The sequence below is a fragment of the Schistocerca serialis genome, chromosome 4 (genome assembly GCF_023864345.2).
Source record: "Schistocerca serialis cubense isolate TAMUIC-IGC-003099 chromosome 4, iqSchSeri2.2, whole genome shotgun sequence".
In the NCBI taxonomy this organism is placed as follows: domain Eukaryota; kingdom Metazoa; phylum Arthropoda; class Insecta; order Orthoptera; family Acrididae; genus Schistocerca; species Schistocerca serialis.
The window spans coordinates 100,846,228-100,858,821 of NC_064641.1; the positions used below are offsets into that span (position 1 = coordinate 100,846,228).

Here is a 12,594-nt window from a genome sequence, read left to right on the forward strand (position 1 = left end):
TGGGAGATGAAGAAGCTTGCACAGGATAGAGTAGCATCGAGAGCTGCATCAAACCAGTCTCAGGACTGAAGACCACAACAACAACAACAACAACAACAAGAGTACATCATATTAATACGTACGTCCAGGATCTGGTTGATGAGGTTTTGGTACTTTGTCGGCATTGAAAAGGCCTCTAAAAGTCGTGGTTTTGATTTGTGTGTCCCCAGTATCGGTTGATGTAGCGCAAATTATACGTGGGTTGGAACTTAAATAGTGGCAACTATTTATTCACAACCGATGCAAAAGAGTTACATGTTTGCACCTGTTACTGTCCTTCAAAGCAGTCACCAGCGTTGTGTTGAACCTGTTGCCAGTGATGTGGAAGGCGAAGTATATCGTTAGCATACCCTGTTCTGTTGATGGTGCGAATGGAGCGGTCTACTGCCTGTAGAATCTCTAGAAGAGTTCTGAAGCTAGTACCACGAAGCCAAAACTGAAACGCCAATCCAACGAAAGGCGTCATTATGGGTCGCCGCGAAAGTCAAAAGTGCGTCAGAGCCCCAGTATGGTGAAAGTTATGGTGATTCTCGTGTACCACTGTGATGGTGTTATCCTAACGCATTACGTTTGTCCACGGCAGACCGTCAATGCACAGTATTACTGTTCGTTTTTGGAGCATCACCTGCGACCAGCTTTGCGAAAGAAGCGGCGACACTTTCTCTGCGCTACCCACCGAGCATTTTGAGGACAATGCGCGGGCGCGTACAGCGCAAGCTGCGGCTGCTCTGTTCGGTCGATGGGACTGGGAAGTACTGTACCATCCACCATATTCCCCAGACTCTAGTCCTTGTGATTTTGATTTGATTCCGAAGATGAAGGAACCACTTCGTGGCATTCGCTTCAGAACTGTTGCAGAGACTCGACAGGCAGTAAACCGCTCCATTCGCACCATCAACAGAACAGGCTCTGCTAACGGTATTCTAGCCCTTCCACATCGCTGGCAATGGGTTCTACACATAGCTGGTGACTGCTTTGAAGGACAGTCACAGGTGCAAAAATGTAACTCTTTTGTATCGGTTGTGGATAAGTAGTTGCCACTATTTAAGTTCCAACCCTCGTATTTGTAGGCTCATCCGCCGGCCGGTGTGGCCGAGCGGTTCTAGGCGCTTCATTCTGGAACCGCGCGACCGCTACGGTCGCAGGTTCGACTCCTACCTCGAGCTTGGATGTGCGTGAGTCCTTAGTTAGGTTTAAGTAGTTCTAAGTTCTAGGGGACTGATGACATCAGATGTTTAGTCCCTTAGTGCTCAGAGCCATTTTTTTGTAGGCTCATCCCCAATGCGTTGCTGTGTTTCAGAATAGATTTCCTGCTGACTTAGTCACTACGTATTGATAAGAGTGCTCCGACTGCTTCGACAGAAGTGCTTGTCTGCGTCCGTTGTGAACGTACAGCGCTATGGCGACGGCCCCCGCCGAAGTACCAGATATTGCCGGGGGCAAAGTTCACTGTCCCCGGCGGGCCGATTTTCCGCCGGCGTAAGCAAGCCGCCAAACGCTGCAGAAACGCAAAAATCCACAGGGTTTCGTCATGCAGATTACACGCACGGCAACGTGTCTGCTCTCCAAGAGGGAAGAGACTTCTGGCGATACACACCGAGTAGTGTCTCCCAACGAACGGAGATAATTCCTCACTCTAGCAGAAACTTTCTGCAGAGTGTGTTCCAGGAGTGTGCACAGTGTAATGCTACGAAAAGTTTGGAGAAAAAATTACATTTACATTAGCATAAACTGAGGTGACAAAGTCATGGTATAGCGATACGCACATGCACAGATGGCAGTAGTATCGCGTACAGAATGTGTAAAAGGGCAGTGCACTGGCAGAACTGCCATTTGCACTCATGTGGTTCAAGTGAAAAGGTTTCCGACGTGATTATGACCGCACGACGGGAACTACAGGTTGATTGAAGCGATTTCACAGCTCTACAATAACTTTATTATTTGAGATATTTTCACAATGCTTTGCACACACATACAAAAAATCAAAAAGTTTTTTTAGGCATTCACAAATGTTCGATATGTGCCCCTTTAGTGATTCGGCAGACATCAAGCCGATAATCAAGTAGCCGGCCGAAGTGGCCGTGCGGTTAAAGGCGCTGCAGTCTGGAACCGCAAGACCGCTACGGTCGCAGGTTCGAATCCTGCCTCGGGCATGGCTGTTTGTGGTGTCCTTAGGTTAGTTAGGTTTAACTAGTTCTAAGTTCTAGGGGACTAATGACCTCAGCAGTTGAGTTCCATAGTGCTCAGAGCCATTTGAACCATTTGACAATCAAGTTCCTCCCACACTCGGCGCAGCATGTCCCCATCAATGAGTTCGAAAGCATCGCTGATGCGAACTCGCAGTTCTGGCATGTTTCTTGGTAGAGGAGGTTTAAACACTGAATCTTTCACATAACCCCACAGAAAGAAATCGCATGGCGTTAAGTCGGGAGAGCGTGGAGGCCGTGACATGAATTGCTGATCATGATCTCCACCACGACCGATCCATCGGTTTTCCAATCTCCTGTCTAAGAAATGCCGAACATCATGATGGAAGTGCGGTGGAGCACCATCCTGTTGAAAGATGAAGTCGGCGCTGTCGGTCTCCAGTTGTGGCGTGACCCAATTTTCCAGCATGTCCAGATAAACGTGTCAGAGCTTGTAGCAATTGTAAACGGTAAGGCTTCTGCTTTAGCCTTTTCCGTAAGATTTTCCAAACCGTCGGCTGTGGTACGTTTAGCTCCCTGCTTGCTTCATTCGTCGACTTCCGCGGGCTACGCGTGAAACTTGCCCGCACGCGTTCAACCGTTTCTTCGCACACTGCAGGCCGACCCGTTTATTTCCCATTACAGAGGCATCCAGAAGCTTTAAACTGTGCATACCATCGCCGAATGGAGTTAGCAGTTGGTGGGTCTTTGTTGAACTTCGTCCTGAAGTGTCGTTGCACTGTTATGACTGACTGATGTGACTGCATTTCAAGCACAACAAACGCTTTCTCGGCTCCTGTCGCCATTTTGTCTCACTGCGCCCTCGTACCTTTGCCTTTCACGGGCAATGCTCTTTCTTACTGAGCGATTGCAAGAGCACAATGTTCCTTGACACTGTACTCTTTTGCTTAGCATGCACTAGCCGGTGGATGTTGGTTTCTAATATTTTTTCTTGCTACACGTCTTTGCTGGCGGCTGGGGCATTGTCTTGACGAGGGCACTCTGAGTTACAAGATGAGCTGCGTTAAGATTTGGGCATTGAGTCGTCGGAAATACGCGTGTGACAATTAAGAGTGAGACGCTCAGTAGCTCGGTACGGGCTTTCGTTGAATTTTCGAGAACGTACCTTCACCGAGGAGTCAAGCAGTGTATTGCTCCATCCTACGAATATCTCGCGAAGAGACCATGACGATAAAATCAGACAGATTAAAGCCCACACAGAGGCATATCGGCAATCTTCCTTTCCACGAGCAATACGAGACTGGAATAGAAGGGAGGACCGATAGAGGTACTCAAAGTACCCTCCGCCACACACCGTCAGGTAGCTTGCGGATTATGGATGTAGATGTAGAAGGTGGGGAAATATTTCGGCAGTTACATCGAGGGAATATTATTTGGTACGAGAACGTTAGTTGGAAGATGTGAGCTGGAGACTCTCTTGCACTTTACGGGACCAGATGTCAGCTTAAAAGTGATCCGTGTGAATACTCATTATTAATGTACGTATTAGTTTATAGTAGATCTTATTATACTTATAATCAGATTCGTACTGAACCAACACGAACTGTTGCTTCTCTGAAATAAACAGACTTTGATACTGGCAGAAGTAAAGCTGTGAGTACCGGGCGTGAGTCGTGCTTCGGTAGCTCAGATGGTAGAGCACTTGCCCGCGAAAGGCAAAGGTCCCGAGTTCGAGTCTCGGTCGGGCACACAGTTTTACCCTGCCAGGAAGTTTCATATCAGCGCACACTCCGCTGCAGAGTGAAAATCTCATTCTGGAAACATCCCCCAGGCTGTGGCTAACCCATGTCTCCGCAGTATCCTTTCTTTCAGGAGTGCTAGTTCTGCAAGGTTCGCAGAAGAGCTTCTGTAAAGTTTGGAAGGTAGGAGACGAGATACTGGCAGAAATAAAGCTGTGAGTACCGGGCGTGAGTCGTGCTTCGGTAGCTCAGATGGTAGAGCACTTGCCCGCGAAAGGCAAAGGTCCCGAGTTCGAGTCTCGGTCGGGCACACAGTTTTAATCTGCCAGGAAGTTTTCAGACTTTGATTTGTCAGTTGTGTCGATTTGAATGAGAAGGCTATGCTTAAGGGTGCGTGTTCAGTCGTTTAAGGTTAATAAACTCTCAGTGGACATCGTTTTTTACTGCAGAGAATCCTTGTAATCACTGCTTATTAATTTCGTGTGGCACTTAATTAAAGACACATCATGGGCAGCGCGAACACGCTTTCATCATTATGCCGTTGCAATCTGTCGCAAGTTGTATGCGTCTTATAGATGCGATAAGATTCAAATTAAATGTACTATTCAGGATATACATATGACCCGCCCTCACTCCTTACTTCAGTATCTCTCTCCTACAGTTTTAATTTGCCAGGAAGTTTCAAAACGCAGCACACTTCGGTACATAGTACAAGATCCATTCTGGAAATAATGCTCAGCCACATCTCCGCAACATCCTTTCTTGCACCAGTACAAGTCCTGCGTGATAGACAGGAGTACTTCCCTCTTGGTAGGCTCTGAGCACTATGGGACTTAACATCTACGGTCATCAGTCCCCTAGAACTTAGAACTACTTAAACCTAACTAACCTAAGGACATCACACAACACCCAGCCATCTCGAGGCAGAGAAAATCCCTGACCCCGCCGGGAATCGAACCCGGGAACCCGGGCGTGGGAAGCGAGAACGCTACCGCACGACCACGAGATGCGGGCTCCCTCTTGGTAGGAATACAGGAGAGAGGTACTGGTGGAAATGAAGCGATGCCCAGTCGTGAGGTGTGCCTCGATAGCTCAGTGGGCAAGAATAGTGCCCGTGAAAGAAAAATTCTGCATTCGAGCCCCGTTTCAATCTGCCAGGAAGTTTCATGTCAGGATGGGGTTAAATGAGTAATGAGTAAGTGCCCTGTGCCTGTAGGTTTCAAAATAGATGACTGGCACCCCCCCCCCCCCCCCCATGACTTTGCTTTCTGACTGCCGAAACAGCTGACAACAATATTGGATCACTTTAAGAATATGATTACACAGCACATGTTTACAAAAGTTGCGACAAAGATTATATTGCTTTCTTGTAAAACAAGTCCATAGTTCCTGTACATTTGTTAAGGGACATCTTATTGCTTTTAGGTTCGAATCCTTTTAGGTTCGAATTTTCACTACCGGTAATGGGCGGCATAGGGAGAAGAGGTGGTGGCGTAAAAGTTCCTGATCACCAGCCTTTGCGCCAGAGTCATGGACTAATTTCGAAACCTGTCCACAGTGTCTCATGAAGTGAGGACAAGTGACTCTTGATAGTGATCCGTCCGTCGTATGGGGACGTTAAGATCCGCGAGCCCAAAGGTGCCATTCATTAGGAGTAGATTACGTACAGGCATCGGATTTCACCCTCCCCTTTCCCTTCATCCATAACAACGCAAACCCAATACGACGGTGTGCAAGCACTTATCACAGTTATCCAGACGGCACAATTACACATTTGACAGTTCACGATACGTCAGAGAAAGCCAACGGCGACCCACGTGCACTAGGACCCGTGCAGCATTCCTGCGTCTGCTTCCCTACACTCATTCCCTGAGCGTGGGATCACTCTGACTTTTGATATATGAAGTGAGATGTTAATTACCAAAGATTGATCTAATCGTAATTTTTAATCAAGATAACACATTTTCATTTTCTAACACCTAATCTTATGAAAACATCCCATAACAAACTAAAATGCTTTTTTATGTCACGAGATTACGCAAATAAAAACACGATATTAAAAACACAAATATAATACTACTAAAAATGTTTCACTTATTACGAATACTCTCGCTTTCCTGAGATTAGTACACTACTGGCCATTAAAATTGCTACACCACGAAGATCACGTGCTACAGACGCGAAATTTAACCGACAGGGAGAAGATGCTGTGATATGCAACTGATTAGCTTTTCAGAGCATTCACACAAGGCTGGCGCCGCTGGCGACACCTACAACGTGATGACATAAGGAAAGTGTCCAACCGATTTCTCATACACAAACAGCAGTTGACCGGCGCTGCCTGGTGAAACGTCGTTGTCATGCCTCGTGTAAGGAGGAGAAATGCGTACCATCACGTTTCCGACTTTGATAAAGGTCGATTTGTAGCCTATCGCGATTGCGGTTTTCTTATCGCGATATTGCTGCTCGCGTTGGTTGAAATCCAATGACTGTTAGCACAATATGGAATCGGTGCGTTCAGGAGGCTAATACGGAACGCCGTGCTGGATCCCAACGCCCTCGTATCACTAGCAGTAGAGATGACAGGCATCTTATCCGCAAGGCTGTAACGGATCGTGTAGCCACGCACGTCTCGATCCCTGAGTCAACAGATGGGGTCGTTTGCACGACAACAACCATCTGCACGAACAGTTCGACGACGTTTGCAGCAGCATGGACTATCAGTTCCGAGACCATGGCTGCGGTTACCCTTCACGCTGCATCATAGACAGGAGCGCCTGCGATGGTGTACTCAACGACAAACCTGGGTGCACGAAAGGCAAAACGTCATTTTTCTGGATGAATACAGGTTCTGTTTACAGCATCATGATGGTCGCATCCGTGTTTGGCGACATTGCGGTGAACGCACATCGCCATTGCCATACTGATGTATCACCCGGCGTGATGGTATGGGGTGCCATTGGTTACACGTCTGGGTCACCTCCTGTTCGCATTGACGGCACTTTGAACACTGGACGTTACATTTCAGATGTGTTACGACCCGTGGCTCTACCCTTCATTCGATCCCTGCGAAACCATACATGTCAGCAGGATAATGCACGACCGCATGTTGCCGGTCCTGTACGGGCCTTTCTGGATACAGAAAATGTTCGACTGCTGCCCTGGCCAGCACATTCTCCAGATCTCTCACCATCTGAAAACGTCTGGTCAATGGTGGCCGAGCAACTGGCTCGTCACAATATGGCAGTCACTACTCTTGATGAATTGTTGTATCGTGTTGAAGCTGCATGGGCAGCTGTACCTGTACACGCCAGCCAAGCGCTATTTGACTGAATGCCCAGGCGTATCGAGGCCGTTATTACGGCCAGAGGTTGTTGTTCTGAGTACTGATTTCTCAGGATCTATGCACCCAAATTGCGTGAAAATGTAATCACATGTCAGTTCTAGTATAATATATTTGTCCAATGAATACCCGTTTATCATCTGCACTTCTTCTGGATGTAGCAATTATAATGGCCAGTAGTGTAATAGTGTAATTAAAAACAAAAATGTTGTTCTGGATAAAATTTGTGATTGAGGTCTGTGTTTGTCAATTAACATTTCAAGTTGATAAAAAATAATTCAAATGAAAATTTTGAAACTCTACCCCTGGCGGGAGTAAAACCAGCGACTAAAATGCTACCGCTCAGCCAATGGAAATACGACGAAATTAATCGATACATCTTATGCTTATCAGCGCTCGGAATCTTATAATCTCCGAAAGCGATTTTTTCGAGTCTGTTTGAGAATTGCGCAGTACTGCTTTAGGAAATTCATGTTGGGCACTGAAGTTCAAGTCATAAAAGTCTGACGAAAATCGAAGGCGAACGCTGTTCTAACATGAGACCTGATCATAATTGATGATGCCGATGATGATGATGATGATTGCTTTGTGGGGCGCTCAGCTGAGACGTCATCAGTGCCCGCACAAAGTCCCAAATTTTACACAGTCCAACCTAGTCACTGTCACGAATGATGATGATTATTAGGAGGAGGTGGAGGAGGACAACACAAACACCCAGTCACCGGGCAGAGATAATCCCCAACCCGGCCGGGAAGTCATAATTATTTGACCTATCCATTTGCAAGTGCTAAACTCTGCGTTTGTAGAGACAATTTTTGGGAAACAGGAACCTCTCACTTTTGTAAAAAGAACAATAGTCCTAAGTTACCTGCCAACTGATTCGCATGGAACTAATAATCCCAAATGCACTTGTAACTCATTTTACAGAAGCGAAGGTGCCACGTATCGGCATCAGAATCAACACTCATTCCCACAGACTTCATAGTCATCGTCATCGTCACCGTGCAGGTTGCGCAAAAATCCTCCCGAGTCCTCTGCCACTTCGTCACGAGACAGCAACATTGGCACGCGTTGTTGTGGGTGTCTCGCAATGTGCGCTATGTTTAGCAACACCACTGCTTCGGTCTGACGTATAATACTTGCTTCACAACCGTGTGGCTCCCTATGCGCCGCCTTTACCGCTTTGCTAATAGGAGTACCTTCGATTTTTTTTCATACTTCCTCATTCTGAAAATCGGTGTCCGGACAAAAATTTCCCGGAGCAGCAGGACGTAATTAAAAAATAAATAAAAATCTCGAAAATCGGCATCAAAGGTTCGAATATTTCTGAGCGCAATTAAATACCAAGCGGCTCACAAATTCCAATAACGTCACCAGTAGCCGAATCTGTAGCGTAATATTCTAATAATCGTGAACTTGTTAGTTCGATTCTCCCTCTTAGGACAGTTTTCTCGCTTTTGTTTTTAGATTCTATAATTATTATAAAATAGAAATGTTAGTCATCACATAGCGAGTCATAATTTCTTATAAAAATATCATCTTTTATTTTTAATTACAACCGCGGGAAAATAAATTTAATACAGGCATGCGATATGCCTGGTTGGTGCACTATCTAATCAATAATATCTGGCCACGCAGTACTGATCACTAGATCGCATGAGAGGATTTGCCAGTACAAAAGGTAGCGGGGCTATTGTGTTGTCAGTACACAAGCAGTAACAGCACAATGGTCATGTCAGGAGAGCTCAGCGACATCGAAAGAGGACCAGTCATTGCACCTCACCTGAGTAGCAAGCCCATCATCAGAGAGATTTCAACATTTCTAAAGGTGCTCAAAGCGACTGTTGGTGAAGTGATAGTGAAACGCGAACGAACAACCACAGGCAAACAAAGACCAGACAGACCTCATGTTCTCAGCGAAGTGACCGTTGAACATTGCGGAGGTTGGTTGTAAAAAATCGCGCAATATCTGCACAGGGAATCACTCGTCCAAAGTGATACCAGCAGCTCAGCTAGAAAAATGACTGTGCGCAACGCGTTAAAATGTATGGGGTACAATGGTCAAGCATCTCGTCATGTTGTTGTGGTCTTCAGTCCAGAGACTGGTTTGATGGCTCTGAGCACTATGGGACTTAACATCTATGGTCATCAGTCCCCTAGAACCTAGAACTACTTAAACCTAACTAACCTAAGGACAGCACACAACACCCAGCCATCACGAGGCAGAGAAAATCCCTGACCCCGCCGGGAATCGAACCCGGGAACCCGGGCGTGGGAAGCGAGAACGCTACCGCACGACCACGAGATGCGGGCGACTGGTTTGATGCAGCTCTCCATGCTACTCTATCCTGTGCAAGCCTCTTCATCTCCAAGTAACTACTGGACCCTACATCCTTCTGAATCTGCTTAGTGTAATCATCTCTTGGTCTCCCTCTACGATTTTTACCCTCCACGCTTCGCTCCAGTACTAAATTGGTGATCCCTTGATACCTCTGAACATGTCCTACCTTTTTCTAGTCTAGTTGTGCCACAAATGCCTCTTCTCCCCAGTTCTATTCAAAACCTCCTCATTAGTTACGTGATCTACCCATCTAATCTTCAGCATTCTTCTGTAGCACCACATATCGAAAGCTTCTATTCTATTCTTGTCCAAACTATTCATCGTCCACGTTTCACTTCCGTACATGGCTACACTCCATACAAATACTTTCAGAAACTACTTCCTGACACTAAATCTATACTCGATGTTAACAAATTTCTCTTCTTCAGAAACGCTTTCCTTGCCATTGCCAGTCTACATTTTATATCCTCTCTATTTCGACCATCATCAGTTATTTTGCTCCCCAAATAGCAAAACTCATCTACTACTTTAAGTGTCTCATTTCCTAATCTAATTCCCTCAGCATCATCCGACTTAATTCGACTACATTCTATTATCCTCGTTTTGCTTTTGTTGATGTTCATCTTATATCCTCCACTGAAGACACTGTCCATTCCGTTCAACTACTCTTCCAGGTCCTTTCCTGCCTTTGACAAAATCACAATGTCATCGGCAAACCTTAATGTTTTCATTTCTTCTCCCTGGATTTTCATTCCTACTCCGAATTTTTCTTTTGTTTCCTTTACTGATTGCTCAATATACAGATTGAATAACATCGGGGATAGGCTACTACCGTGTCTCACTCCCTTCTCAATCACTGCTTCCCTTTCATGCCCCTCGACTCTTATAACTGCATTCTGGTTTCTGCACAAATTGTAAACAGCCTTTCGCTCCCTGTGTTTTACCCTGGCACCTTCAAAATTTGAAAGATAGTATTTCAGTCAACATTTGGTGAATGCTTAGAGAACGTTACTTGCCATCACTGAAATAAACAGGAGGTGGCGTTTCAGTATGGGAGTGTTTCCTCGTCATCGGGGTGTGGTCCCCTTATTTGGCTTAAGAAAAAGCTAAATGCGGAAGAACAGCAATACAGTACAGTACAGTAGAGAAATTGTTCAGAAACGACGATTGTTTCTACCAGCGTGACAATGTACTATGTCATAAAGTAGCACCTGCGAGACAATAGTTTATGGACAACAACACTCCTGAAACGGACTGGCCTGTCAAAAGTCCCGAGTTGAACCTAATGGAATGCGTTTGATTTGAGTGACAATATCGAATTCGCTTACTACCTTTTCTGGTTCCGGCTCTTGAGCAAAAATGGTTGTCGAGTGCTCCATGGACAATTATGACACCCACTGAAAGTCCCCAATAATCCAATACCAATCGCCGTTATTTAGGTTCTATTTTTAGGCTACCAGTTTCGGCAATACATTATGTCATCTTCAGGCCTGCTTAAATCGAGTAACCTTCGTGTTACAAGATATAGCAGCACTTTCAACTGGTCTCGTGACGATTATTACGGGCAGCTGTCAACAACTAAGAGCTGTTGACAGCTGTCCAAGGAGCACGCATGCCCGTAATAATCTTCACGAGACCAGTTGAAAGCGCTGTTGTATCTTGTAAAACGAAGGTTACTCGATTTAAGCAGGCCTGAAGATGGCATAATGTATTGCCGAAACTGGTAGCCTAAAAATAGAACCTAAATAACGGCGATTGGTATTGGATTATTGGAAATTGACCAGCTGTAGTCCCTCACTTAAGACAGAGGATGGAGTTACATTCATTCACAATGAAAGTGTCCCCAGCAGATTTCAAGCGGTCATAAAGGCGAAGGGTCGACTCATCTCTTATTAATGCCCACTAATAGTACCCAGATACTTTTCATCAGGTAATATACATCAACGACACCGTGAATCCTCTAGAAATCAAAAAGTATTTTAGTTTCTCTTTGATTTTCAAGTTTTGTCCCAAATTTTTACTTAATGTGAATGCTATCATTTTCATGCCATTATTAGTTCTTAAATAACAAGGATGTTATTTTTGTTAATAAAATATAATGGAGTATTTGTTTATTAAAATTTCCGTTTGGTAACGAATATATACTCGACATAAATTTAAAAAATATTACTATTGCCGATAATCGAACCAGCGGCTTAGTGACTACTAAAGTAATACGCTGCCAATTCAGCCCCCAGAGATTTTCTTAATTCAAGACAAATGCTCTCTACCTGTATTTAACAGCTGTCGAAAATTTTCAAAGGCGATTTTTTGCGTTTTTTTTTCTTTCAACTGCATCGTAGTGCATTATTGAAACTGATGTCCGGACACTGACCGACAAATCCTATAAATAAGAATAAAATCGAACCAGTACGAAAGGTCCCCTGGCTAGCAACATGCAACAGTTTACCTGTTGCTCCAGACCAGTAACTCTACTGCCATTGCCTGTTGCCATTAGCGTCAATACCTAGCATGTGAGATCGCCATCTTTTGCAGTTTCGATTGTTGTCACCACTATTTCGCGGTTGCGACCTCTTGGAAGTCACATAATTTGCTAGACAATTTCAATCTTCCAAGCTGTAAGCGGAACCGCGGAACGTACAATTCGTTGTACATTGACTCTCTTCTGTTTTGATCTTGTTGCAGTGAGAGAATTAATCCCGCTCAAGACACTTCGACTTACACAATGTGGTTTCGACTTGCCGGCACTGACCAGCAGCCAATGACTGATGTTACTGCACATCACATGATTACTTTCTCAATAGCTGTGACGTTGTCTTGAAGGCTGATGTCCAACGATGGGATGAGACTGTTATTTGGCTACCTCATTTCTTTGTACTAGTACTGAGATTCCAATGTTTACCATCCGTTTCAAGCATTCTATCAAAATTATGTACTGCTGGTATGTCAAGTTAGTAACCTGTTTTTGGCAGGAGTAGCATATTT

General features: G+C 45.1%; 1 protein-coding gene across 1 annotated transcript in view; it reads right to left on the reverse strand.

Moving 5' to 3' along the window:
- Positions 1–12,594, reverse strand: part of LOC126474895 (TBC1 domain family member 14-like) — a 332,809-nt gene that overhangs the window by 137,954 nt on the left and 182,261 nt on the right. The gene's annotated exons all lie outside the window — the stretch shown is intronic.